The following is a 26,014-nucleotide window of genomic DNA, read 5'->3' as shown; positions in this document are numbered from 1 at the left end:
TTATTTCATGAACTGGCAACACCCGGGGGAAAAAAATTCTCGATCGAAACTTTTGTGAGAAACAAGTGTTCGATCACTATTTTATAAAAAAATATGTTTGATCGAAATATGTAAATGAAATAATGTTTTCGCAGTTGCGGGGTAACCAGAGAATGTATGAAAAAATGAATTTGTGACGGGGATTTCATCATCTTTTATAACTTCTGAAGCGTCAAGAGATGGCTTCCAAAAAGATATCTTCCTGAAGATCTCAAAAGCTGATAATTTCCATGTTGGTAAAGGGAGGTTGCAGGATTGTTCAGACGTTCTGCAGGTGTACAGTGAACTAGTTACCCGTGGGAAAAATAGCAGACGACTGACTGGTGGTGTTTTCACTGCGATGGCAAGACGCTTTGTGGTCTTGCAATGGGAAGTTAGTTGCTTATACTAAAAACCATTTGTGGATACTCGGAATCAAAATTTTTTCTATAATATCCATGTAGTTTTACGGAAAATTCACCGACAACAATTCACCGCTAGGAAATTCAACGACCAACAATTCATCGAAAGAAAATTCACAGTTCGCAAAATTCACCTACAGCAGTTAGGCACGAATGAATGAGCCAGTAAGCGAGCGAGGAATGACCGAGTTGAGTGAATCAGTGAATGAAACAGTAGTTAGTGAGTGATTGCCAAGAGTAGTTACTGTTGGAGAGTGCAGCGAGAGACAGGGTGAACGACAACGATCAAAGTGTATCTAGTGAATGAGTAGGCAACCTAGTAAGTGACTGTCATGTTGAGCGATCCAGTGGTAGACTGAGTGAGCGAGCGACAGAATGAATGGCCTAATGAGTAATCGCGTGGTGATTGAGTGTGTGAAAGAATGAGCGACCTAGTCAGTAAGTGAAAGACCTGGCGATAAAGTGCTTGTGACAGAGTGAGCAACCTGGTGAGTTAGTGGTAAAATGAGCAACCTGGTGAGTTAGTGGTAAAATGAGCAACCTGGTGAGTTAGTGGTAAAATGAGCAACCTGGTGAGTTAGTGATAGAATGAGCGACCTAGTCAGGGAGTAACTAACCCACACGTGTGTGAAAGGCTAACATCCCGGAAGGGACAGAGCCTGGGTCGCGTCTGGTTTGACAGTCAGGGAGTGAGTGACATTTTTTTTTTTTTTTTTGACAATTCATACTCTAAGTAAGATCTGCTACAAAAACAGAAAACACATATGAATACATAGATTAGTAACATTCACTGTGACCCCAAGGGACTAAGGTGTCCTTCCAGTAGGTCTACAAAAATAATCTATTGCCTGTTGGCACATGGCAACCGTCATTCATTTTTCCATTTATGTTATTTTTAAAATAATCTTTTATCTTTTATACTTTAATATAAAGTAGCACAAAGAATTATTTAGTATCAAGTTATGTGTTACCTCCACTTTCCATCTTATTTGTTTAATTGGTATTGCACACTGTTACTGTTATCCATCATCTGCATTTATATTTTATTACATGATTATTATTATCATTACATTATATTATATTACATGGTCATTATTATTATTATATTATATTACATGGTTATTATTATTATCATTATATTATATTACACGGGGAACACTATACATGATTTCTTCATAGTTTATATCTTTTGCAAATCAGTAAATATTGAAATTTGAGCGCATATTCTCGCCCTTCATTGTATGAGAAAGATTTAGTATTTTAGGGTCAATGTAACACAGAAAACTCGTTTTGAATTTTTCATTGACTCGTGACACTTGATAAATATTCCTATATTGAGTAGATGCTCTATTGCTCTTCATGGTTAGCCTTATATTATTTGCTGTTACCGAATTTTATAATTATATAACAACAGTTGTATATATATATATATATATATATATATATATATATATATATATATATATATATATATATATATATATATATATTTGCCTTATGTTTAGTGTGTGAAATTCTGTTATATATTGTTGTTAGGGTTAGTACTTGTTATTAGTGATGTAATTTTATTGTAAATGCTATTTAATCCTTGTGTATTTGTATCATATGCCTCACCCCAGGCAAAAATTACATATATTATTATTGAATAAATCTATAGAGAAAATCTCATTTTTACGAACACTGACGTAATATTGCGTCCAAAAACGCCAGTGGAATAAATTCCAAACAAGTTCTCTGTATTTTCGTTCCTGTCTCGTCATCATCGCGAAGCTTTATAATAACCCTATCTGTACGTAAGTTGCTCTTTCTTTCCCTCCTTTCTTTCTATACCCCGAGTTCATGATTTTTTTTCACACATATAATGCATCTTTTTACTTTACATGTAAGAGCGAAAGAGAACAGGTAAGGTGAGGGTGAAAAAAAAACTCTTATCTACTTTATCTATTAGTTTTTCCCTTTATATATTTTTCCTTCCCCCCCCCTTTTTTTTCTTTCTGTAGTGTGCAGTTATGTTGGCACGAGGCTACTAGATTTATCGCCGATTCGTCAAATGTATATAATCGAAAGTTCTTGCCAAAAGCTTGTACGTGAAGTGGTTAAAGTACGGTTGCAGACTCAAACCTTCTACTTTATTCACTTTGCATTCATTTCATAGGATATAAGTTTATGCGCTTATGCTTCAGATAAATATTTTGAGTTATTGACCTTCAAAAAGCCTTTAAAGTGATAGAAATTGACTAAAATGGCATTTAATGTATTATATACTTGATATTTTTAGGGTTATTTTTTCAGTATTATTTAATATTTTTGCATTTTGATAGAGGAGGGAGAATAGACACGAGCCTCTTCCGTTTACAAAATACAGTACCACATATTTATTTCCCATGGGGAATCAACAATGTCATGTCTCATGTCGATGATCCTATTTCTCAAAGCGCTATTCGTGCGAGACTCTTCTCTCACGACAATCTAATAGTCACGCAATAGTCTTTGTTCAAAGTGAAATTGTCCGCCATTTTTGTTTTTCCCCCATACTTTACCGGAAATTTCGATTCTCGTTGCACGCACTAGGAGGGGGAAAAAGAATCGGAATAATGCAGAAAAACAAGCCAAGTCAGCGGGAAAATTTGAATGCTTAATTAATGTTCACTTTTATTACCAGTTGATTATTTTGTTCCGAAACATAATTAATATGATTATGATTAAATTTAAGAAGAAATAAGCAATAATATTTTCGGTTGCCGTCGTCAATTTGGAGTTGGACCCTGGAGGTGAAACACCTCTCGGTGAGTATAAGAAAAAAAGCTGCCGTTCGGAATCAGCAATAAATTGTATGTCCCGGTCTAATTAGCCCTCGTGTGCAAAAATGACCGCGGGTGCGGTAAAAATTATCAAATTATCCAGGTGAAACTACCGTCATCGGTAAGAGTTGATTGTCTCCTCGGCGTTTCTCGAACACTAATGTTTGGCATCATCATCATCATGAGGAAAAAAAGTGAAAAGGAAAGAGTTTCAAGATATCGTTCCAAAAAATTATGAAAAAAATTCAAGTACATTCATCTCACCCGAAATCACATACACAAAAAAATTAGCGGCGGAGTACAATTATAAAAGCCGCAAAAAAAATGTTCAAAAGTAGAACATTTGGGTACTCATCGCCTCTCGCGCTTCTTTGGTGATACATACAGAAAAACCATCTTATCACTTTCTTTTTCTTCCTTTTCTACAGCTTCTCTGTTCCAGGAAAAATTATTTATTCTTCTTTCTCTATTTGAGAAGGAAAGGGTCCCAAGGTGACGTCTTCAAAAAGTTTTGGAAAAATTACCACTGATTCTGCTCATTTAAATATTCCGGTGGAATTATTATGGGTCATTCAAAAAAAATGAATATAATAATATTTTGAACGCCAATAGAGGACAAGAATGAATTTAAAAACCCGCAACCCCAGAGTGTTAGAGAGACGTCAACCAAACAACACATAATCGAGTACAGCACAGACAATGAGAGAGGGAAGAAAGAGAAAAATAACTAGTTCCTATAGAACAGAGAAGCTGGAGGAAAGAACGTGAAAATACGTTTTCATATAGATGTTGCCAAGAAGCGCGAGAGGTGATGAGTAGCCAAATGTTGTAATTTTTAATAGTTTTTGGCGGCTTTAATAATTGCATTCCACCGCTAATGTTTTTGTTTTTATGTGTTTCGGAGTGAGATGAATGCACTTAAATTTTTTCATACATTTTTGAGGATGACTGACACCTTGGGGAATCTTTTCTTGTGAGCTGTACCCGAAGATGACGAACTGTACGAAGAAGATTGGATGACGCCACTAGGGTTGCGGGATTTTTAAATTCATTCTCGGCCTCTATTGGGGTTCCAAATATTAATACTTATAACTTTTTTGTGAAACCCACAATAATTCCGTCTGATGTTTTTTTTTTACATTTTTGTGCATATTCAAATGAGTAGAGCCAGTGAAAAACAATAGTCGAAAAACAAAACATATAGGCACTGCAGTCGTTATAATGCCAGCCAAAGAAGTAAACTTCTTACTACCAAAAATATTCAGCAATGCAACCTGAGCGCAACTGATGATTCCAACCACTGGGATTGCAGAAACGTTGAGAAGAAAACTCGCGGCTACCTTTTTCCTCGAGGAACTCTCTCAATTAAGAAGAAACGTTCCAACAATTAAGATACATAATTTTTTTCAGATATACACCAGAGTTACATTCATATTCGTCGTATATTTATGGTATCTATCTACACCAAGAAAAGAGGATTCAGCCTGAGAAGAAGCACACACACATACACACAAAGACGTGCTACATCAAGCGGATTGAATCGATTTCTGCCGCATCCCCTTCCCTGACCGTCTTCGGTCGATTGGACCGGCAACTACAAGGCAGAGCAGAAAGAGAACCAACAATTCTTTTCTGATGTATCCAACTATCACCACAGCACCATAAAACTCTGAATAACTCTGAAGAAATTGCACTCATTTCCGACTGCTATTCTAATGAGTTTTCCCCTCGACAAGAGATTTATCGTTCGCTGATAGTGAGGCATTTGGAATTAAATGCTGAATAGAGTCGAATATTTTAATTGAAATTATTCCCGTTTCTTGTTAATTAGAGTGGGGAGGTTGAAGCGTTTTTATCGTGAATGATGTGTTATTTGATTGGCGTTTTTAGAAACATCCGAAATTGATGTCATGTGTCAAAGGAGCCTTTTTGTGACTCGAGACTCAGTTTTCTTTTCTTTCAAATCCAGCACAACTTCGGTCTATTGCCATGAGCAATTTCCTTGCCGAGTGAGTTGCGCAAGAAGTGTGTGAGCGTGTATATATAGTGTTGTCTGATTTTCAGTGCTGCCATCTATACCACAGAAGTGAAGTGGAACGATTGAATATTCGTACTATTGTAGGTCTCGTTCTCTGTGGCAAAACTTTTTAATGGAGAGATCGGCTCTCATTCGCACCTCGAAGTTGGGAACCACAGAAAACCAACTTCAGCCAATCATCACTATGGCGAAGGTGTAGTTCGAACTTGGGTCTACGACACGAGTCCGTCACTATGATCACTCAACCACCACAGCGACCACTCGCAGTTTCTGTGAGCTGAATAGCGATTTTCCCGGTTGGCGAATAACAGTTCAATGCGTTTTTCTTTGGTTTGGTAGATCCGATTTTGAATCTTGGCGTGGAAATTGGTACTAAAGCATGGGAGTATTTTAAACACACTGAAGGATTTTTGTGAACCTTGACTCTCAGCAGTCGTTGAAGTTGATGAAGGTTGTGACAACTTCACCATTTGGCCGACAACTTCAAGGCTCGAATGCACATGCTGGTCTTCCATTTATAAAAGTCTCCCCCGCCACACACACGCACGCATGCGCAGGTAGATTTCCATCACACAGAACTTTCTAGTCGAGACACCTAATCCATTTCTCTTCTCTTCTGGAATAAATAGGGCAGGAAATGTTAAACTGACATCGTAATAATGTTGTGGCCACGCTTCTACACACACAATAATTTCTAATATACGCCAATTCGTTGGAAATTCCCCATACGTATGTTTACGAAGTGTATATATGGTTCAGTAGAGGTAAAAAATCTCTCTATTATTAGGTATCGGCTTTCAACAGTCGGTCTTTGGCTCATTCTAATTATTCCGTCTTATCTTCTAATTATCCCTTGTGTGCATAAAATCGAAGATAATAGAACTGAATAGATTGGTTCAGAGATTAGCACCTACGCAAAAATCAGGATTTTATATAGGGTTTAGGGCAGTAGTTTAGCAGCTGCGTGTTTTCCCTAAGATGATATTCGAGAATAAGTTTAAGCTAGATCTAAGGACAAGGTTCATTTTGCGCTATATTGTGATTAAATGAGTAAATAAGATCAAATAAACGAATTGATCTTGTCAATTTAGCAAACATTCCCCCCCTTCTCATTAGGCTTCATTTTTATTTATATTTAATTAATTTACTTATTTTTTTATCTAATTCCCCATATTTACAGGAATAATATTTAGAAAGATTCCTGGTTTTAAGAATTACTCGATTCCCAATATATATATGCATTGATCTGGATTAGTCCAGTTAATCTACAAAACACGTCACAAAATCGATCGGAACCAACTTAAGGCCGGTTGTCTACTGCCGGAGCCGCATTAGGCTGCAAATTTCAAGTGGCTTTGTCTACTGTAAACTATTTCAAGCGAAAAAAAGTCGCGTGTATGTGCAAGACCGCTCTAGTTGTCTTGCGCATACACGCGACTTTTTTCTCACTCGAAGTAGCTTCCAGTGACAAACCGACCTGATCAGTAAGTTAGGCCGGTCGTCAACTGTAAGTTACATGACGCAAGCTACGCGAGAGACAACAGCCGACATTGAGTGCGACGACGAAGAGCATCTTAGGTCGTCCATCGCACTCTACTCAGTTCGCGACTGCACTCCATGCGCACGAGTGTGCTCGTTGAATAATTTTGAAGAAATGCTGAAAAACTAAAATTTTAGGGAAAATTCATCAAGTCCACATTTAACTGCATATCTGACACAAACTCGGAGAAGGCGTTGTTGTTGTGAATAAATAAATGAATAATTACATTTAATCGATTACTACTTACCATTACAACTGATGAACGGCAATTATAAAATTTCCAGCTTTCCATGTTTACGCGGGAAAGGAGAGAGACCAAAGATAAAAAAAACCGGAGAGAATGACGCGGGAAACGTAAACAACCGCATCACGCATGCGCAGATAATGAAAGAGGCGTGAAATCCCATTCGTATCGGAAATTGTTGTTATCTGCCGTGTTGTTGTCGGAAATCACTAGCTGAAGATCACTGCTAATGTACGAGGTTCTCGTACTTTCTTTGTAATGAGATCAGTCTTGCGAATACAGGCATTTCCGCATGACTTCTTTATCGCTCCAAGTCACTTCCAGTGGACGACTGGCCTAAAGCGGTCTTGCGCATACTCGAGATTTGTTTTTGCTCGAAGTAGTTTCCAGTTTATAGCCGGCTTAATCTTTAAGTTAAACTCTTCATACCCTTGACTCAGACTCCATGTCAAACAGGTGCCTCAACATTACTTTATGCATCATCATCAACCATTTTCAATACACTGCTGGATGAAGATCTCCTCTAAATTTTTCCATTTTGCTGAAAAAAATACGAACACAACAGAAAAATTGCCCAGCGAGGTGGCTAAAAAAAAGATGCCCATAAAAAATATGTATGTCAAATATAACCAAAATACTGCAACCCAATATAAAAGCATTATATCACGGAAGAAAAAAACTGATTATTCATAATATAATAATGCGCTGCTTATAAAAAAAGATTATGGTTGTCTTATCTAAGTATGGATAGCTTCTGAATTCATAAGCATCGTATTCTACTCTCATAAGCATCGTATTTCTTTTTGAACGTGTCTATTGTGTTTGAATTCACGACCCCCTCCCAGATGCAAACTATTCCATTTATTGACAACCCTATTAGAGGAAAAACTGTCTGCGACACCACAACCCAGAATTGTCCCTCAAAGATACTGGTGTCCCTTTTTCGAAGCGGTCGATTGATATGTAGTAATGGTTGGCTCATTTTTCATCCATCCCGTTGAAAATTTTAAAACTTCTCTTCACCTTCTCGACCATGTTTATGTCCTTCTGTAGGTATGGTCTCCAAAACCTGACGGAAAACTCCAATCCAGGACGAACTGAGCCCTGAGGAAAGCGGAAGGATCACTTTAGTAGAACGCGAAGAGACTATTTTTTAGAATAAAAACCGAGCATTTACTATGCTAACACTGTTTGATGCTTTAGCCATCCAGAAAACTCCAGCCACTTTTCGGATCTCGTCGATCCATCTCGCGTGAGGACGCATTCTTGGATGTTTAACATCACACAGGGGTACCTATTGTCCCGTCTTCTTGCAATATATCTAGCCCACTTCGATTTTAAACTTTTAATTCTATCCATTATATCAAATACCATTGTGTGGCTTTTTATCCAAGAGATTCATTTTTCTGTTTCTCCTTGTGATGCCTAACATGCATCTTTTCATGCTCCTTTGTATTGTCCATAGCCTTTATATCGTCTTGCTTGTGAGTGTCCATGTTTCAGCTCCATAAGTCAGTGTTGTTAGCACACACTGGTTAAACAATTTTCTTTTCAGGCACAATGGCACTTGGCTCTTCAGAATTACACAGTTTTTGCCAATCCTGATCCTTCTGTTTATTGCATTAATGATTCCGTTGTCCCTGGTAATGTCTTGTCCAAGGTATACATAACTTTCTACTCCTTCCACCTCTGTTTTGTTGAGTAAGATTGTCCTCTTCAAACGCAAAGGAGTTGAACGTAACTTTAGTCTTTTGCAGATTCGTTTTCAAACCCACCTGAGCACTTGCCTTCGTCTGTTCTTCTAGTTCGTCTGGATTACTGCTGATAATAATAATTCCACCAGCAAAACACAAATGCTTGAGAAATTCTTAATTTATTTTAAACTGTATTATGCATGTAATTAACTGTGTGCATATTAAAATTCTGTAGGGACTCCAAAATATACTGGGTCACTGGTTTCCCGAACTTTTAACGTGTATAAAACATCTGAACGGCATCTCGAGTCTACCCTTAACTATTTTGAGGTCAGTATTATTGAAAAAATCCCCATAAAATTGTTCTTTTTTTAATAGTTATTCAAAAACTTCCCCGTGCATTAAAACACCTCTGGAATATAACATTTCTCCTTCGTATTTTGAGAACATGCTTCAGGATAAAAGGTCGATAAATATTAGACTTTAATGATTGCAGGAAAAATGGAAGAGGGAGGACATAGTGTTATTTCGTCGGTCGCGTATGAATTTGAGGATTCTTTTTTTTGTGTGTGTTTGTGCTCGAAATGATGATCTTTTCTCAACCAAGAAGAAATCGATTTCGGGAGCCAGACGCGGAGGAGAAGAACGTCTGAAATCCCCGGTGAGGCTGAAGGATGCTATCCCGAATATTCCGGGAGTTTAGAAACATTCTATAAGTGAGTCGTCATTATGTGGATGTGCATGCGATTTCCTCTCTTTGAAAAGAGCTTTAACAACATTCGGTGGTCGTCGTTGAAGTCTGAAATTGATCAAAGATTAGGCAAAAAAAAAAATCTTTCCAGGGCGTTATTCAAAGTCCATCCGGCGCTTTTATGTAGAAGTGGGTCGGGATTTTCATAGGGATTAAATCCCATACAGCTCTGGTAAATCGTTCAAATATTTTGCTTTCCGCGTGGGATTCAAGTGGTTTCCGCGCTTCAACTTTCATGGCCCTTTGGAAATTACTTACGGGAAGTTCTTGTGAAAATACGCGTTACACCCCCACGAAATCCTTTACTTTCTTTAAATCCTTAGACCGTGGGATGCGAGCTTCCTTAACGCGTTTAGTCTCCGATAGACGTGTGTCCAGTTGAAAAACTAACAATAAAGTCCACGATTAAGTGTGGAAATCAAGTGAGATCTTTTGCTGTCATTTTACGGAGGGATTTTTCAGATAGTCTTTCATACGCTTTCAAGTCATATTATTAATGTGAGATTATCGAAGATGACTTTTTTTTTTGCAGTTGGAATTGTAGCGTGATAGGTGATCCGGGTTCGAACCCCGTTGATAGTGGTTTACGAAAAATTCCCCGACGAAAGTTCTACCTGAGTTAGTGAGCCAGCAATTATATTGTGTTTAGTTTTTTTTTACTTTTTGTTCACACGTGTTAATTTTTTCTTTAATATTTTTATTTATTTATTTACATGCTTACATGATTCATATCAAATTGTGATTTGTGATTGCCAGTAAGGGACATTTGGCTCCTTGGTAATTTTTTTCTCTTCCCTTTTTTCTGTATTCCACATTTCTCACTAATAAAGTATTGTATTGTAATTATGTATAATAACCGCATTATCACATGTAGAGCGTAACATATATAATATAAAGAAATAAGTGGCATCAGGAATGAAGTTGATGAATTTAAAAAATCGTTATTTAGCGACGTACGCAATTTGAAAGAAGATTACATCACAATACCAACATTTTAAATTTTCTCTAGTTAACAACTATGATTATATCCAAAAAAGTTTTAACACCCTGTTTAACCTTACTTATCAAACACCGCTCTTATATTTACCGCAACCTACATTCGCCTTATTTTATAAGCTACTCACAGCCAATGTCAAAAGTACGAAAGCAGTTACAAAAAAAGTTTACTCGAATGTGGAACATGGAACATAATAATACTTAAAGAAAGAATAGCGAATTTCTCCAGAATCATCGATATCAATGCTGCGTGATTTCAGAATGAAACCTCACCAGAATATATATCGTATAAGGGAATTCTCTCTCTCTGGAAGAAAAAAAAACATCCAGAAGCGTACTTTCATCAAAAATTTATAAAATAAAACATCTTCAAAGTTGGAAATATCTCGTTTTATTTATTTTGTTTTTGTTTTTTGGAGTCCCAAAAGCTTACCGCGAAGTAATCCGGAAGAAATCAAAAAGCACCATAAGTATTGAATGAAGGAAGACTACCATTTTATTTATTTTATGGCGTATACTGTATATTTGTGCGAAAAGATCTCGTTTGTTTTTCAGAGGAGGGGAGACAGAGAGAGAGAGAGAGAGAGAGCCTTACTCTCTTCTTTCCTATCTGTGGCTTAAGATCGTGGGACGTGATTGTACTTCGTGTTTCTAAAGGGGATTACGATTCTAGTTGACCAAATGGACGTTGAAGACGTCACAACGAATTCCTACATGAAAATGTAAGAAACGATGAGAGAAAAACCACCAATGACAGTTTTTTCCCCCCTTCTCAAACGCTTTCTTTTTTCCAACGAGGGATTGTATTGAAGATTTTGCTAGAAATAGGGAGAGACCTGGTGTAATGGCGGAGTCGCTTGAGAGGAAAATCACATGCCATGTGAGTAATTTACCAGCTATTCGACTGAAACCCATTATAATTAATGAGGCACCGCTTCCGAAGATGGTGTCACTCTCCGCTGTTACTACGAAAGTTTTGGACAGCTGGCTGATGCGAAGATAAATCCAGGAAAGAGAATTCAACTGGCCTGGCGGGGAAAGTCCTCTCACTTGCCCGGTGAGCGTACTAGACTACTACTAAACCCCACATGCGGCTCGTTCACATTCCAGCGGAACTTCTAACGAATCGGTACATGCTGGGATGTGCGTGTTGGGAACCTAACGCAAAGTTTGTTTCTGTGTAATGCTTGTTATGTGCGGATCTGCCATCAAGTCCTCTAATTATGAGTGATTGCATAATTGTTTCGTTGTGGGCCTGTTGTGTTCTCTATGGTGAGACTTTTTAACGGGGAGATCAGTTCGCATTCGCGCCTCGAAGTAGATAGAGCCTTAATACGAGAAATTTCCGAGCTCTGCCCTCAGGGCGATTTCACCGGCTTGCAGAAGGCCTGGCAGGCTGAAGAAGACAGTGACGAAAAATCTAAGTTTTTGGTTGTTGAAAAAATAGACTTTTTACCCAAAGGCCGGTCAAAGTTGGGAGAGTTCGCAATGTTTTAACACAAATTTTGCAGGTAGTAGAGAGAGACCACTTTGCATATCACTAGACTACAAAGAAAACGAATCCTGTTTAGAGAGCTCGTGTGCTCTGAACGGGGCCATACATGGACAGCTAGAACTGACCCATACCGAAGTTCACAATTTCTGACACTGCCACCAGATGGCGACTTATCCGATGACGTCACTCTCTGTTATTACTGGGAAGTTTTCGACAGCTGGCTGATGAGAAGATAGATAAATCAAGGAAAGAAAAATCAACAGTGAAAGGACGTGGGTTCGATTCTCCGCAAGGCCAGTTGAATTTTCTGTCCTGGAATATCTTCGCATCAGCAAGCTGTCGGAACCTCTGCAGCTTCTCTTTGCAAACAACTTAATCGAATTTATTGGAAAAGTTTAATTTTTTTTTCACAAAAAATTTAATAAAAAATCAATGTTGACCGGTATCACCTCTTCCCCAAACAAGGGTAAAAGCAATCAGTCATTTCACTCATTCAAAATCACATGAAATTTAGGAAATTAACACAAAGCACCAGTTTTGTAAGAATGAATGTAATATTTAATCAGATTATATGAATGAAATACACATAGGGAATGAACATAATGCTTGGAAATCACGTATGCAGCCACTGCTACTAAACCACATAATGGACCTCGCTCATACTCCTCTGCGGTACTTCTAACAAATCGGTATATGTTAGAATGTGCGAGTACGCGTATTGAACGTAACGTGAAGTTTGTTACTGTGAAAGACTTATGATGTATAGTGCTGTCATCTGCCACCGATATTTCTAACTATGGGTGGAGTGTAACGATTGAGTGATTGTGCCGTTGTAGGGCCTGTCGCTCTCTGTGACAAGACTTAACGGGGACACCGGCTCACATTCGTACCTCGAAGTTCGGAACCGCAGAAAATCAACTTCAACCGACCACTGGCTGGCGAAATCCCGAAATTCGGACGTTGGCCATGTCAATATTTAACGAAATCGGCCAGTGGGGAAAGTGAAGCTTTGGTCGGTCCCAATATATCGATTCCTATGATTCGGGGTCATCGTCACGTTGACCGTTTTTTTGATAATTAAGGTCATTTATAATTATGGGTAGCTACGGCCACCCTGACGATCAAAGGAATCAGAATATCGATACATAGGAATATATTAATATATATATCGATATTTAGGGGCCAGCCGAATCCCGATTTTCAAACATTGGCTGGGTGATATTCCAATTTCGGGCTTTGGCCGGCTGGGCCGGGCTCTTACAGTAACATATACACTCGAATCTTGTTATTACGAACTCCAAGAGACTGAAGAAATCACTTCGTTATAATGAAATTTCGTTATAAAGGGATTCCAGGTTTTTGCATTGTTCCTGTATAAATTTATCTGGGGAATTAGAAAAGTGTTCGTTAAAACGAGATTTTCGCTATAACGGTACTAGTTAAGATGAGATTCAACTGTATATAGTAGATGTTTTCTTCTCCATGAACACGTCCACCACCTTATACGCTGTACTTAGCTTCTCCTTTCTCATATGATCATCACTTCATAAAAATGATTTCCAGAGAGAATAGAACAATACAGAAAATCAGAAAAAAATCTATTCAAGGGCTACCAATCTTGATAGCAAAAAAGCGAACGCTTTGATGTACTTCTTCCAGCTACACTGAGACGAGATATCTGGCCCTTGAATGGGAAAGGGTTAATAAATAATAATATAGCCGATGAGAAATGTTCGACGCCAACTCGACTAAACACCAAGGACATAGTCTCGGAATCTGAAGGGGGAGAATGAAAAGTTTCCGAGATTAGAAAATCAATCCAGACCATCCAAAAAGACATGACGGGTATCAGAAAGGTCCGGGATTAAATGTAAATATTGGTATACGGTGGATCAATATAAGCATGTAAGAAATGGTCTGTGCCTCACACGTCCAAGCAGTAGTTGGAAATGAGAGCCGTCGGTGATGGAAGAATCTCTGGGAAATCATCATTCATTTCGTATCTCTTATACGTCTTAAACCCGCGCGGTTATACGCGGTTCAATGCGGCACTTCACGTATGATCAAGTTTATTTGATGATGATGCATCAAGAAATATCGGTTAAACTTCATCAAGGAACGAGGACCATTTCGCTAACAACGAATCTTTTAGTTTTTTGTTTTGTTTTTTGGCCGGAGGAGGAGGAGGAACATGTCTCCTCATGGGTCCAAAGGAGGAGGGGGGGGGGGAAGCAACTCCAAGAGAATCATTGATTTTCGCCTCTCCCGATAAATCAATATCAACAGTTTCTCTCTGCAGTTGAGAGAGAGATAGAGGATGTGGCACAGGAGTTCTTTTCTCCAATTTTTAGAATAATATGTATAAAAAGAATTGAACAGGAAAAAGTCTTTTTCCATCTGGTGCTCTGTCTGTGAAAAGAGTGTTAATGACATACTTGACGCGTGGCTTCTTCGATGGCTGTCTCCATTTAGCGCAAACATACTACTCACTCTCGTATACTACGGGGGACGCTTCTTTTTTTCCAACAGTCGTAACACCAGATGACTCTCGTACATCAACTTATATGTCCTCTGATCTTCTTCAATTTATTGGAGGAGAAACAAATTCATTTGAAGTGAACGTCACGTAACGGGTCCTCGAAGAAGCACGTCCATTGCAACAACGTGCCATCTATATAATAAGGAGGCACGGGACGTGTCTCTCTCTCTCTCTGTCTCCTCCTCATTTTGAGCCTTGGGAAATTATATGTTGTCATGAGCTGGAAAATCATTTTATGCTTTTCAATATTTATTTTATGCTTGAGTAAATGCACGGTAACAAATTATTTTGGTTTGACAAATTCTATATGGTTCTGATAATCACCAAGTGATTCAAACATCACCGGAAGAGTAACCTATTCTAAAGAGCTTCGATTCTTTCAAATCAAAATTGCGAACTGGTTTCTTCGGAAAGTTGCCAAGTGAAGACGTTGAATTAATTCTCCACCTTATATATTGTCGACACGACAAAAAAATATTTAAACACGTTGGCGTTAGTTTCGATTTCACTTAATCAAGAACACTGAAGAAATGAAGGAACCCCCTGCCTACGCCATTGGCGAAAGTAACGCGGCAACAATATTACCCATCATTCATCCGACTCGAGAAAAACTCCGTTAAGTGGTTAAAATGCAGAATAGGATCCTGTTTGCGAGAAAGGGGTTTTAACGCCAAGATATCTTCTAGTGATCTTTATCTATATTACCGTTGACCAATTCTCTGTTCGATGTATATCCGTGAACAAAATTGTTCCATTGGATTGACCTGTTTTATCGAATATTATAAATGTGTTTCAAAAATAGCATGGAGTTGTGGTAAGAGTGTGGAAATGATATTATTGCGATTAAATTTGGGTAGTCTGCGTTATTCGTTCAAACTCTTTCTGTGAAGGTTGTAATTCACTTGCTTCTACGCGGGTTATTGGACGATTATAATCAGCCAATAATCTGCACCTCTATGATTATAGAAGCGCTGTATGTGTGACATCTCCTCTCGTGTACTCTTGTGTCTGTCCGAGACTACAGCTTGAGCGTTCATACATTGCTGGGTGTCCCGTTATGTATGGCGTTCCCGATATCATCGCAACTGATCGGGGCAAGAATTTCGAATCTCATCTTTTCCAGCACTTGTTGAGAGAGAGAGAGAGAGAGGTCCGAGTGTTTCGTATTGATAAGATGCTCGTCTTCCACTGTGATGGTTGCCATCACGTCCCAGGTTCAAACCCGGGGTAGAATATAGATGAGATTTTTTTCCAAACGAACTTGAGGCGACCATCGATAGGTGACACCTTCATTTCCAACCCAATTCGTTAAGGCAGTAAATTGCGTAAAGCGATATGGCCGGAGTTGGTGTGTGGTAGCACTTGTCGAGACTACTCGGTGTTCAGCGAATCCATACTACTTCTTATCACCCTCAAGCAAATAGGATGACAGAAAGATTTCATGGTACTGTGAAAAGTGTTTTGATGGCAGTAGACCCAGTTGATTGGGGGAGACTCTATTCCTGTGCTGTTGCTCTCTCTTCGATCAACAACTCCGTGAATATCTACAATCATCACCTTCCGAACAAGTTTTCAGAACTACTATTTTACCACACACCCACACTGGTCATATATCGCCATACGCAAATTTCCAACCAGTGGAGTTAAGCAGGAAATGAATGCGTCATCTACCGGTGGTCGCCCCAGGCTCGAATAGTAAAGAACTTCTGATGTTCTTTTGACTGGATTCGGACCCATCGACCTTGATGGCAATCTTCATACTGGAAGACGAGAATCTTACCACTGCGTTACTCGAGCAGTTTCCGGAACTGTCCCCAGACTTCCCGGTGAACTCATAAGAAGTTCTGACCAACGGCCTACAGTTCCTGCATCTAAATTCGCCGAGAGGATTCGTCAACAAATGTACAAACTGGGACTATCACCAGCTTCTTCTAACCATACCAATCGAGCAGTGTCCGTTTCACAGGACTTGAAGGATTGTTCTCACGTTTTTCTACGGACTGATGAGACGTCCACTGGTTCCACCATGTGTAGGACCATATCATGTGATACCTAGAGACAGTAAAAATTTTTGCATACTAATTAATAATAAGAATGTTTCTATTTTCATAGATCGGGTGGAGCCCGCATATACCCAGCAAGAATACAACGTCTTCTTTTCCCAAGTTATTGTTCCCATATTATAATCTACATCCAACTCCATACCTTATTTATGCAATACAAAAACAAGCCCGTTTTCAGGCGAGCCTTTGATCTACAAGGGGGAGGGGGGGGAGGTATTTTGGTGATGCAATACTCCTTGAGATTGCTGTTGCATCTCGCGTGTCCTTTCTGACTGACTCTCGAGTGATCTCGCGCGCTCTCTCGTGTCTGTGTCTGTCCGGAACTTCAGTGTATATTCTCCGAGTCTGCTTCTTGATGCGGTAACCGTCGGTCACTTAAAATTTCGTTCTCAATTTTTAGGGGGTTTCATACCTTTTAACATGGTGAAAAACTATGCTCTAATAGAAATATCATAAAAAATACTATTTAACATCGATTTATTCCACATTTTTTACACATGTTCTTGATTGTATGAGCTATCCTGGAATAAAGTTTTACATATCTTGGATGCTTAATTTTTTGTAAATTTTCAAAAAAATGCATTAAAAACATCTTGCGCATGATAAAATACCATGACATCAATGTAATTGAATAAAAATTGATTAAACACATAGGAAACTGTTCAATTCATGAAACGAAGCAAAAGTTTGAGATTTCATTCTCTTATTTCATCTTATTGAAAAATATTATTAAATAAGACTGAGTCAATGAAATCTCAACCTTCTGCTTTATTTTATGAATTGAACAGTTTCCTATGTTTTTAATCAATTTTTATTCAATTACATTGATGTCATGGTATTTTATCATGCGCAAGATGTTTTTAATGCATTTTTTGAAAATTTACAAAACATTAAATAGCTAAGATATGTAAAACTTTGTACCAGCATAGCATAGGATAGCACATACAATCAAGAACATCTGTAAAACATTTGGAATAAATCGATGCTTAAATAGTATTTTTAATGATATTTCTATTAGAGCATAGTTTTTCACCATGTTAAAAGGTATGAGACACCGTAATAAAATGTTAATTATTTGTTAACTTGCTCTCTTACTATTAATCCCGGAATAACCAATTACGTCGATAGCATTGAGCATTCCGAAAAAACAAATACCCACTTACTTTTTTGCTATGTTATTTCAGAGCGTGATTCATAGGCGTGTCAATTTCTGACGTCAAAGATTTCTGATTCTTAACTAACGACTGCATCATCTCAATTTCATAATTAATCAAAAATAGTTGAGATTTCTTGATGAATTGCGACGGATTTTTATTTTTTCGAATAGCAGTGTATTTACTTTTCTCTGCGATGATACAATCGGCAACGACGTTTCTACGCTCTCCATTATCGCAAGGAGAAAAAAAAACCAGATGGTGACACCCCTTCAACGTGTTCATAAATGTCGGATAATGAAACACCTCTGCTGAGATATATATCGGGATCAAACTAGTCCACGCATTCTGCTTATTTCAATGATTGATTCAAGGGATTCCTAAACCTTTTTTTTCACGCTCGTGGCAACCCCCCCCCCCTGAGAATGAGATCAGAATCCGACAAGGACACCTGCCTAATCATGGGGCATTTCGGCGGCACCCACTAAAGCCGGGATTCTGAACTTTTTGTTATCCATAGACCCTTTATGCCAATGAAACGAAGTTCAGCGACCTCTCTGTTCCTTAAATCTTGCAGAGGATTCAATAAACTTTGCTGTAAATTCAACTAATGACCTGGCGATTCAGCTTTGCTACGTTTACGTTCACACGCTTTTATTCCATCTCTGATTAGCTCAAAAGGCAGAAAAACTGCCTATTAAGAGGGGGGGGGGGTCTCCTACCTTTTTATACAGTGAAAAACTTTCTTATGTAGAAATGTTAGTAAAAATATTATTTATCTCTTGATATATTTCAAATTTTTACCGTATATATATATATAATATAACTTAATTTTTTAGAAATTTTCGAAAAAATGCATGAAAACAGCTTGGGTGCATGATAAAATTGCATGAAATCAATGCAACTGAAAAAAAACTAACTCAAAATAATGGAAACTGTTCCGTTCACATAAAATGACGGAAAAGATTTGAGATCCATTCGTAAATTTCAGGGTTATACAATTTTGAAAAAGATTGAGAGGATAAAATCTCAATCTTTTTCATCATTTTATGAACTGAATCATTTGATCATTTTGAATCCTTTCTTATTCAATTACATTGATGTCGTGCAATTTTATCATGCACGCAAACTGTTTTTAATGCATTTTTTTAAACTTTGTGGAAAATTAAGTGTTGGAGGCAAATAAAATTATGTAGTGGCATAACATACACAATCAAATATATGTGATAAGAATTTGAGATATATCAATGACGAAATAATATTTTTAATATTTCTACATAAAGTATTTTTCCATATTAATAGGTAGAAGACACCTTAAGTTAGATTTTACGTGGGATCCCCTTTTTTTGTCCATTGAGTGTATTTCGATAACTATAACTCAAAAGAAAGAAGTTTTTGACGGTCAAAGACGACTGGAAATAATTCCGATGCTGTGGCGGCCATCTTAGAATTATCACAATAAAAGTGGGTTATTAAATAATAGTTTTTCTGTTATAAATCCGATTAAGAACTAAGAATTATACTAATTAATTATAATCCCATTGGAATATTAGTTTCAAAAATTATATTTTCATCGTTTTATGTTATTTTTTTTTTTATCATATTGGTGTTTATATTTGATTATATTATGCTTTATCTTTATCTTATCCCTCAATAATTCCGAGTCTTGCTTATTGAAATTCTCATTTTCCCTCCGGGAACTGGATTTCTTGGAAATCTTGAAGATATCCAAACACGAATTTTTCCAAGAGCAATAAAATTTATTCTCATAAAAATATTTTTCCCCTATTAGAAATTACATGTGAATGTTGTTATGCATCATTCCAAAACAGGATTAATATGAGAAAATGATTTTTTTTAATCGTTAAAATAGTAAATATTGTGTACACTTAGGAAAAGAAGAAACGTTTCTCAAGAATTATTATTAATATAATTTCCGTTTTCTAACTCTTGGGAAGTAATCTTAAAACGATTAATATAGAAAAATTCATGTTTTTAAAGAGTTTAAATTCGAAAATACGGAAAAACTTTGTATTTCTGAAGAGTATTTTTCGGAGAAAAAAAAAAGTAATTTTTTTTTTTTTCTATTAGATAAAAACATTGTTTTTTAAAATGATAAGAAATACAATATCGTGATTTTATAATATTACAAAGTACAGGGTGGTTAAAAATAAACTGACACTATTCAGATGCATTTAGTGCCCATTCTGGTGGAGGTACTTTGATGAAACTTGCTGTATATATGTATGTCACAGTAAACGTGATAAATGCGTTTATTATACATAACCACAAAGCATTTCGGTAAGTTTCTCTAAAGTTATCACTTTTACTGGCGATTATGCATAGTACCCAATTGTCATTGGTAAATTTAATAAGTACTAAAAAAATATTACTTTTATCGGCGATTATGCATAATACCCAAGCGTCGTTGGTAAACATAAATCGTAATGATACACATGATAATTCACACGTCTTGTATCATTTTATCGGGAATACGATCGTAAAATTTGTTATCGGGGTCCAACTATATTCATCACACATACTAGACTCAATTGGAATTTCTGTCATATTTATCAAATTCACCAATTTTATACGAGGGTATTTGTGCATAATCACAGATAAATGCGATAAATTTCAAGTATTTATCAAATTTACCAATGACACTCAGTTGTTATGTATAATCGCCGGTTAAAAGTGATAATGCTTTCAGTATTTATAAAATTTACCAACAACGTTTAGATATTATGATATTACGCATATTCGCCGGTAAAAGTGATAAATTTATCAAACTTACCAAGACGATTGACAACTATGCATAATAACCGATTTATGATATTCACCGTAACATACGTAAGATAATATGGACCATGGAGGGGAAAGAAAGGTTCAATAAAAAAATAGTTCAACGTTTGACCACCAGGTGAAAAAATGACACTTTTTAGTGGTTATTTTTCCTAATGAGTTAACGTGCGTTCCAAGCCATCACAACGGGCGCTACATACGTTTGAGTAGTGTCGAATTTATTTATAACCACAATGTATTGCAAAACTAATGGGATGATACTGTTAGAAATAGCAAAAATGCATTGAGATGTGATCCCATTGTAAAAAATAAGATCTGATAAGTGATAACAAGAGATACTATGAAATCATCAGAAACGAAGTGAATTTTCAAGATTTCACTATACAGTGTGTCCTGATAGTGCTAATGCGGCCTTTATCTCATCAACCGTCAGTTCTAGAAGTGTAATTTCAATTTAAAAAATGCTCAGGCGTTCAAAAATTATCCTGTACCAGTTTTGAGAGTGAAAATACAGCGTGTCTAAAAATGAAAAAATAATCTGAATTTTTATGCGGTTCCTTTGTCCTCAAACTTCCAATTAAAAAGTTGCCTTGCATCTCCTCTGAGGGGTAAAAAAAAAAGAGAAAGAAATTCATGTTTTTAAGTACAAGAGATATTCGAATTCAAAAATTGGAGAGAAGTTGAGAAAGGACAGCGTAAATGAGGGAAAGGAGTGTTGTCCGTTACTTTTTGCTGTTCTTTCATAACTTTTTTCTGATTTTTGAATCCTAATATCTCTCAGCGAATATTACATTTAGAAATATGTAGTATTTTCTGTTGGCCGCAGAAGATACGGGGGGGGGGGGACAACTTTCTAACCGGATGTTAGAGAGCAAGGAGTCCGTATAAAAATTTAGATTTTTTTTTTTATTTTGTGTTACACTGTATTTCCATTCTCAAAACTGGCACAGGGTAATTTTTTAAAGCCTTTTGAGCATTTTTAAATTGGAATCATACATCTGCGATGTACAGTTGATGAGATGAAGGTCGCATCAGCGCTAACAGGATACCCTGTACAGTTGAAACAATAACACCTGTTGAGCTGATGATAAAACTGTTGAAGTGGTAAGATCTGAAAAGGGCATATGATATGATGCAGTATTTAAAATAGGGTCGAATATAAATAAGGTAATAAGATATGGGCTAATATGTGCTGCAATCGTAAAAATCATTCGGATCTGATATTTTAAAGTATAATATGTGATGAGATGTTACACGATGTAACGTTAAAAGGATAAGATCTCATAAGAAGGACGATGAGATGTATCACGATGTAATGCAAATGTTGAAAACGGTGAGATCTTAAGAGTTAATTAAATTGTGTGTTGAAACAAAAACTGAGGTCTGACAAAGTGATGTCTAAAAATCAGGATGAAAAATACAGCAAATGCTGAGAGCTGATGAAGCGATGATGTTTCAAGATTTAATAGCATTTTTTAAAATAAAATCTGATAAATAAGTCATTTCAAGGTCTAATATAACTTTGAAGAGAATGTTTAAAATGATAAAATTGGATAAGACAATAAGATGTTTCAAGATGCGACGCAGTATTTAAAATAACAGGATCGGATGAAAACAGCGATGAGTTTCTTCACGATGTAATAAAATCGTAAAAAAAAAACAATGAAACGTGCCGTGACGTAATTAAATTGTTTAAACGGTATTCCTATATATCGCATTCCTATGTGGGATACAACAATAAAAAAAAATACATTTCACAATGTGATGAAACTGTTTAAAAGGTGAGGTCTGCGGGACTGGAGAAACCGTGAGATACCCAGGCTTTATCGCAAGAAGCAACGTAAGCACTTCGCCGCCCCCCCCCCTCCGAGCATCTCCGGTAAAACCAAAATTTATTGATACGTCAAAGATTACATATAGTGCAAGGAAATCAAAAATTATGTAAATCGAAGAATCAAATTAATCAAGTTAAAGTAAAAGGTGAGGTCTGACAGAGTGATATCTAAAGCATGCTGAACACATCGCCTGGGGGCCAAATGTAGCCGGTGACCTATCACTAAAGGGATCAGCGTCACAGTTCCAGATGATTTAAAGAACTCACGGCATCATCACTTGAGTGGTTAACGGCATAATTCCAAAGCAGTAAATTGGCGTGCGGCACATTTACAGGTCAATTTTGTAGCCCATGGTGCTGTTTCACATCACTTAAGCGGCTCGCGACACATTTCTAGATCACTTGAATGATCCTCAGCATTTTTTAGAAATTACTTGATAACCGGTACTTTTTTTTGTGACCATCACATATTTATAGTTGACTGAGTGAGCCGGCGGCACAGAGCATTTAACTGGCCTTCGGTGCAGTTCCACATCACTAATGTTACCAGCGACATAGTTTCATATCATTTAAGCGGCCCGCGGCACATCAACAGATCAAGTAAGCGACCTACGGTGCTTTTCTACACTCATGTCCAGCTGGGTCGAGCTCTTACAGTAACATATACAGTGGAATCCTCTTATTACGAACTCCAAGAGACTGAAGAAATCATTTCGTTATAATGAAATTCCGTTTTACACTCACGTCCATAAATTAAGTGTAATTCAGAATCACACGGAAATCGAAATCAAAGTAAAAATTTCACCTGTAGAATTATCACGCACATCTGCAAGAATGATATGCAAATTTCAGGAAGCCAGCAGATGATGCCGATAGTACGTCACAATGACGAGAGTGTAAGAGGGGGGTATATAAGGAATGGTGGCAAACAAGTGAAATTATTCACAAGAGTTCTGTAAGGCGCTCAGTGCCATAAGCGAATAGTTATGACACAGAGGACGCATGTGGATGATTTTTTACGTGGTAGAATTATCGGCCGCCTGGAATGTGGGCGTACTCAGATGGAAGCATCCAAGGAACTTGGAATTGCCCAAAGTGCCATCTCTAGGCTCTGGCAACGATTCCAAGATAACGGAAATGTCAGTAGACGTTACAGTACAGGTCGCCCTCGAGTTACAATGCCGAATGAAGACCGGTATTTGGCAGTAACTGCCAAAAGAAGCAGACAGAGCATAGCATCCGACCTGTCTCGTCAGCTATCTGCAGCCACGGGTACCACAGTTTCAAGGCAAACCGTGTACAGACGTTTGGGAGATATTGGTCTATATGCTCGCAGGCCTGTCAGATGTGTTTCGCTCACGGCAACTCACTGTCGGCAACGATTAGCCTGGAGTAGAGAACGTGCAATGTGGACATCGTCACAGTGGGCTTGTGTGATGTTTTCCGACGAGTCCAGGTTTAGCTTGCAGTCTGATTCACGTCGGACTTTCATATGGAGAACGCCAGGTACCCGGTACTACCAAGACAACATCATTGAACGACACCGTTACGGTGGTGCAGCATTGCTCGTTTGGGGTGGAATTATACTGGGTTCCAGAACAGATCTGCATGTTCAAACAGGAACCATGAAAGCCCAAATTTATCGGGACATCATTCTGGAACAACATGTACGTTTGTTTAGGGGTGCCATGGGCGCAGAATTTGTGTTTATGGATGACAACGCCCGTCCTCACCGAGCAAACATCGTAAACGAATGCCTTGAATGCCCATATGGAATGGCCAGCATTCTCACCTGACTTGAATCCAATAGAGCATGTGTGGGACATTCTTGGCCGACGAGTTGCAGCCCGTCAACCACCTCCTACATGTGTACCGGAACTTCGGAGAGCATTGCTTGCTGAGTGGAGTGATCTTCCCTAAGATCAGATCGATAATTTGATACTCAGCATGCCTAGGCGTTGTACGGACTGTATTTCATCGCATCTCATGCGATGAAATACAGTCATACATACAATGTATTAACCATCATACCAACCATGTAATAGTAAGTTTTTGTAAAGGAGATATTTTTTACAATTGCTCCAGGGAACAAAAATCGTAGTTTTTATGAATGGTATCATACATACACCATCGGTTTTGTTCTTTATCTTTTGTTTAATGAATGGGCTTTATGAATAAGTAACGTTTGTTCTGTTTCTGAACCTTTATTTGCCGGAGCTGGCATTATCCTCAATTTATGGACATGAGTGTAGATCAAAAGTAAGCCTCGACACGTTTTGAAATCAATGAAGTAGCCCGCACTCCTAAAAGATGAACTTTATATAAATTAGACTCTTGGTCTAAAGTTGAGATGAAATATTATGTGTTAGAGATCTGATAAGTCAATAAGATACTTCAATATTTAATATAGTTTTTGAAATATCTAATTAGTCACTTCAAGATGTAGTAAAATCGTGAATTTTAGTAAGATATGTGAATTTAACATATGAGATGATGACAAGATGCAGCAAGATTTAATAGAATTTTTTTCAAAAATGGCAGTTTCTTCACTTCAAGTTTGATAGGGATGTTGAAGCAAATTTTTAAAATGATAGAATAAAATTTTCAAGATAAAATAAGATCTAATGGGCCGATAATATGCTTCAAGAACTTATGGAATTTTTCGAATGATATCTGATTATATCCTTCAAGTTTTAATACAATTTTTCAATTATTAAGATCTGTGATAAGATAAGATACTTCAAGATGTGCTCGAATTGGATAAGAAAATAAGATGTGTTAAAACATGATGAACTTTTTAAACCAATGAGATCTGTTGAAATGATGCGTTTAGACGTGCAGTAATAAATTGTAAGAACGGCAAAACGATGTGGTTTACATGAGTCACTAGCTGATTTCCCCATACAACATTTGAACCCATCATGACACCCTTGGTGGTTGAATTTTCAGAAAAATCCCGTCTTATATATAGTTGGGTATCTACACTATAAAATGTAACAAATCTCTCATATAAAATGCTAGAACAATAAGATCTGTCATAACGATTAGTTTGATACTGATCTGTAAAAATGATGCGTTTAGATGTGCATTGATAAAATGTTAGAACGATAAGATCTCCGTTATATATAGTCACGATGCCATCATAAAACTACGTATGATATCGTAAACGACAAACTTTATAATGTCTTCAAATGTATAAATATAATTGTCAAAACTGTTAAAGGTGCTTTCAACAAATCAGTCTTATTCACATAATTGTAATCATTAATCAATTGGTTGAAATCCACACTTCAGGGTCAGTAAAACTCTATGGACTTTGAAGTGGAAAGAAAAAGCTCACGATAAAATCAATAGCCGAAAACTCTTATCCGGGAATAAAACAAAAAATAAGTTTCCCTCCAGACAAGAAAATTACCGCGTTTTGTTTTTCAAGACATTAAGTACTGTCAAAACGATGTGTTTAATATAAGTGATAAAATGTTAGAACGATAAGATCTGTCAAAACGATGTGTTTATCATACAAGTGATAGAATGTGAAAACGATAAAACTAGTCAAAAGGATGAGTTTAATGCAAGTGATAAAATTTTACAGCGATAAAATCCGTTATACGACGTTTTAAGAT

General features: G+C 37.2%; 1 protein-coding gene across 3 annotated transcripts in view; it reads left to right on the top strand.

Annotated features, from left to right (window-relative positions):
* The window catches only part of Elk (Eag-like K[+] channel), a 156,782-nt gene that overhangs the window by 29,704 nt on the left and 101,064 nt on the right, over positions 1-26,014 (top strand). The gene's annotated exons all lie outside the window — the stretch shown is intronic.

The sequence above is a fragment of the Pholcus phalangioides genome, unplaced genomic scaffold (assembly GCF_987345545.1).
Source record: "Pholcus phalangioides strain wild (caught in Gottingen) unplaced genomic scaffold, Ppha-v1.0 ptg000015l_1, whole genome shotgun sequence".
Classification (NCBI taxonomy): domain Eukaryota; kingdom Metazoa; phylum Arthropoda; class Arachnida; order Araneae; family Pholcidae; genus Pholcus; species Pholcus phalangioides.
This window is presented reverse-complemented; position numbering and strand designations above follow the sequence as displayed.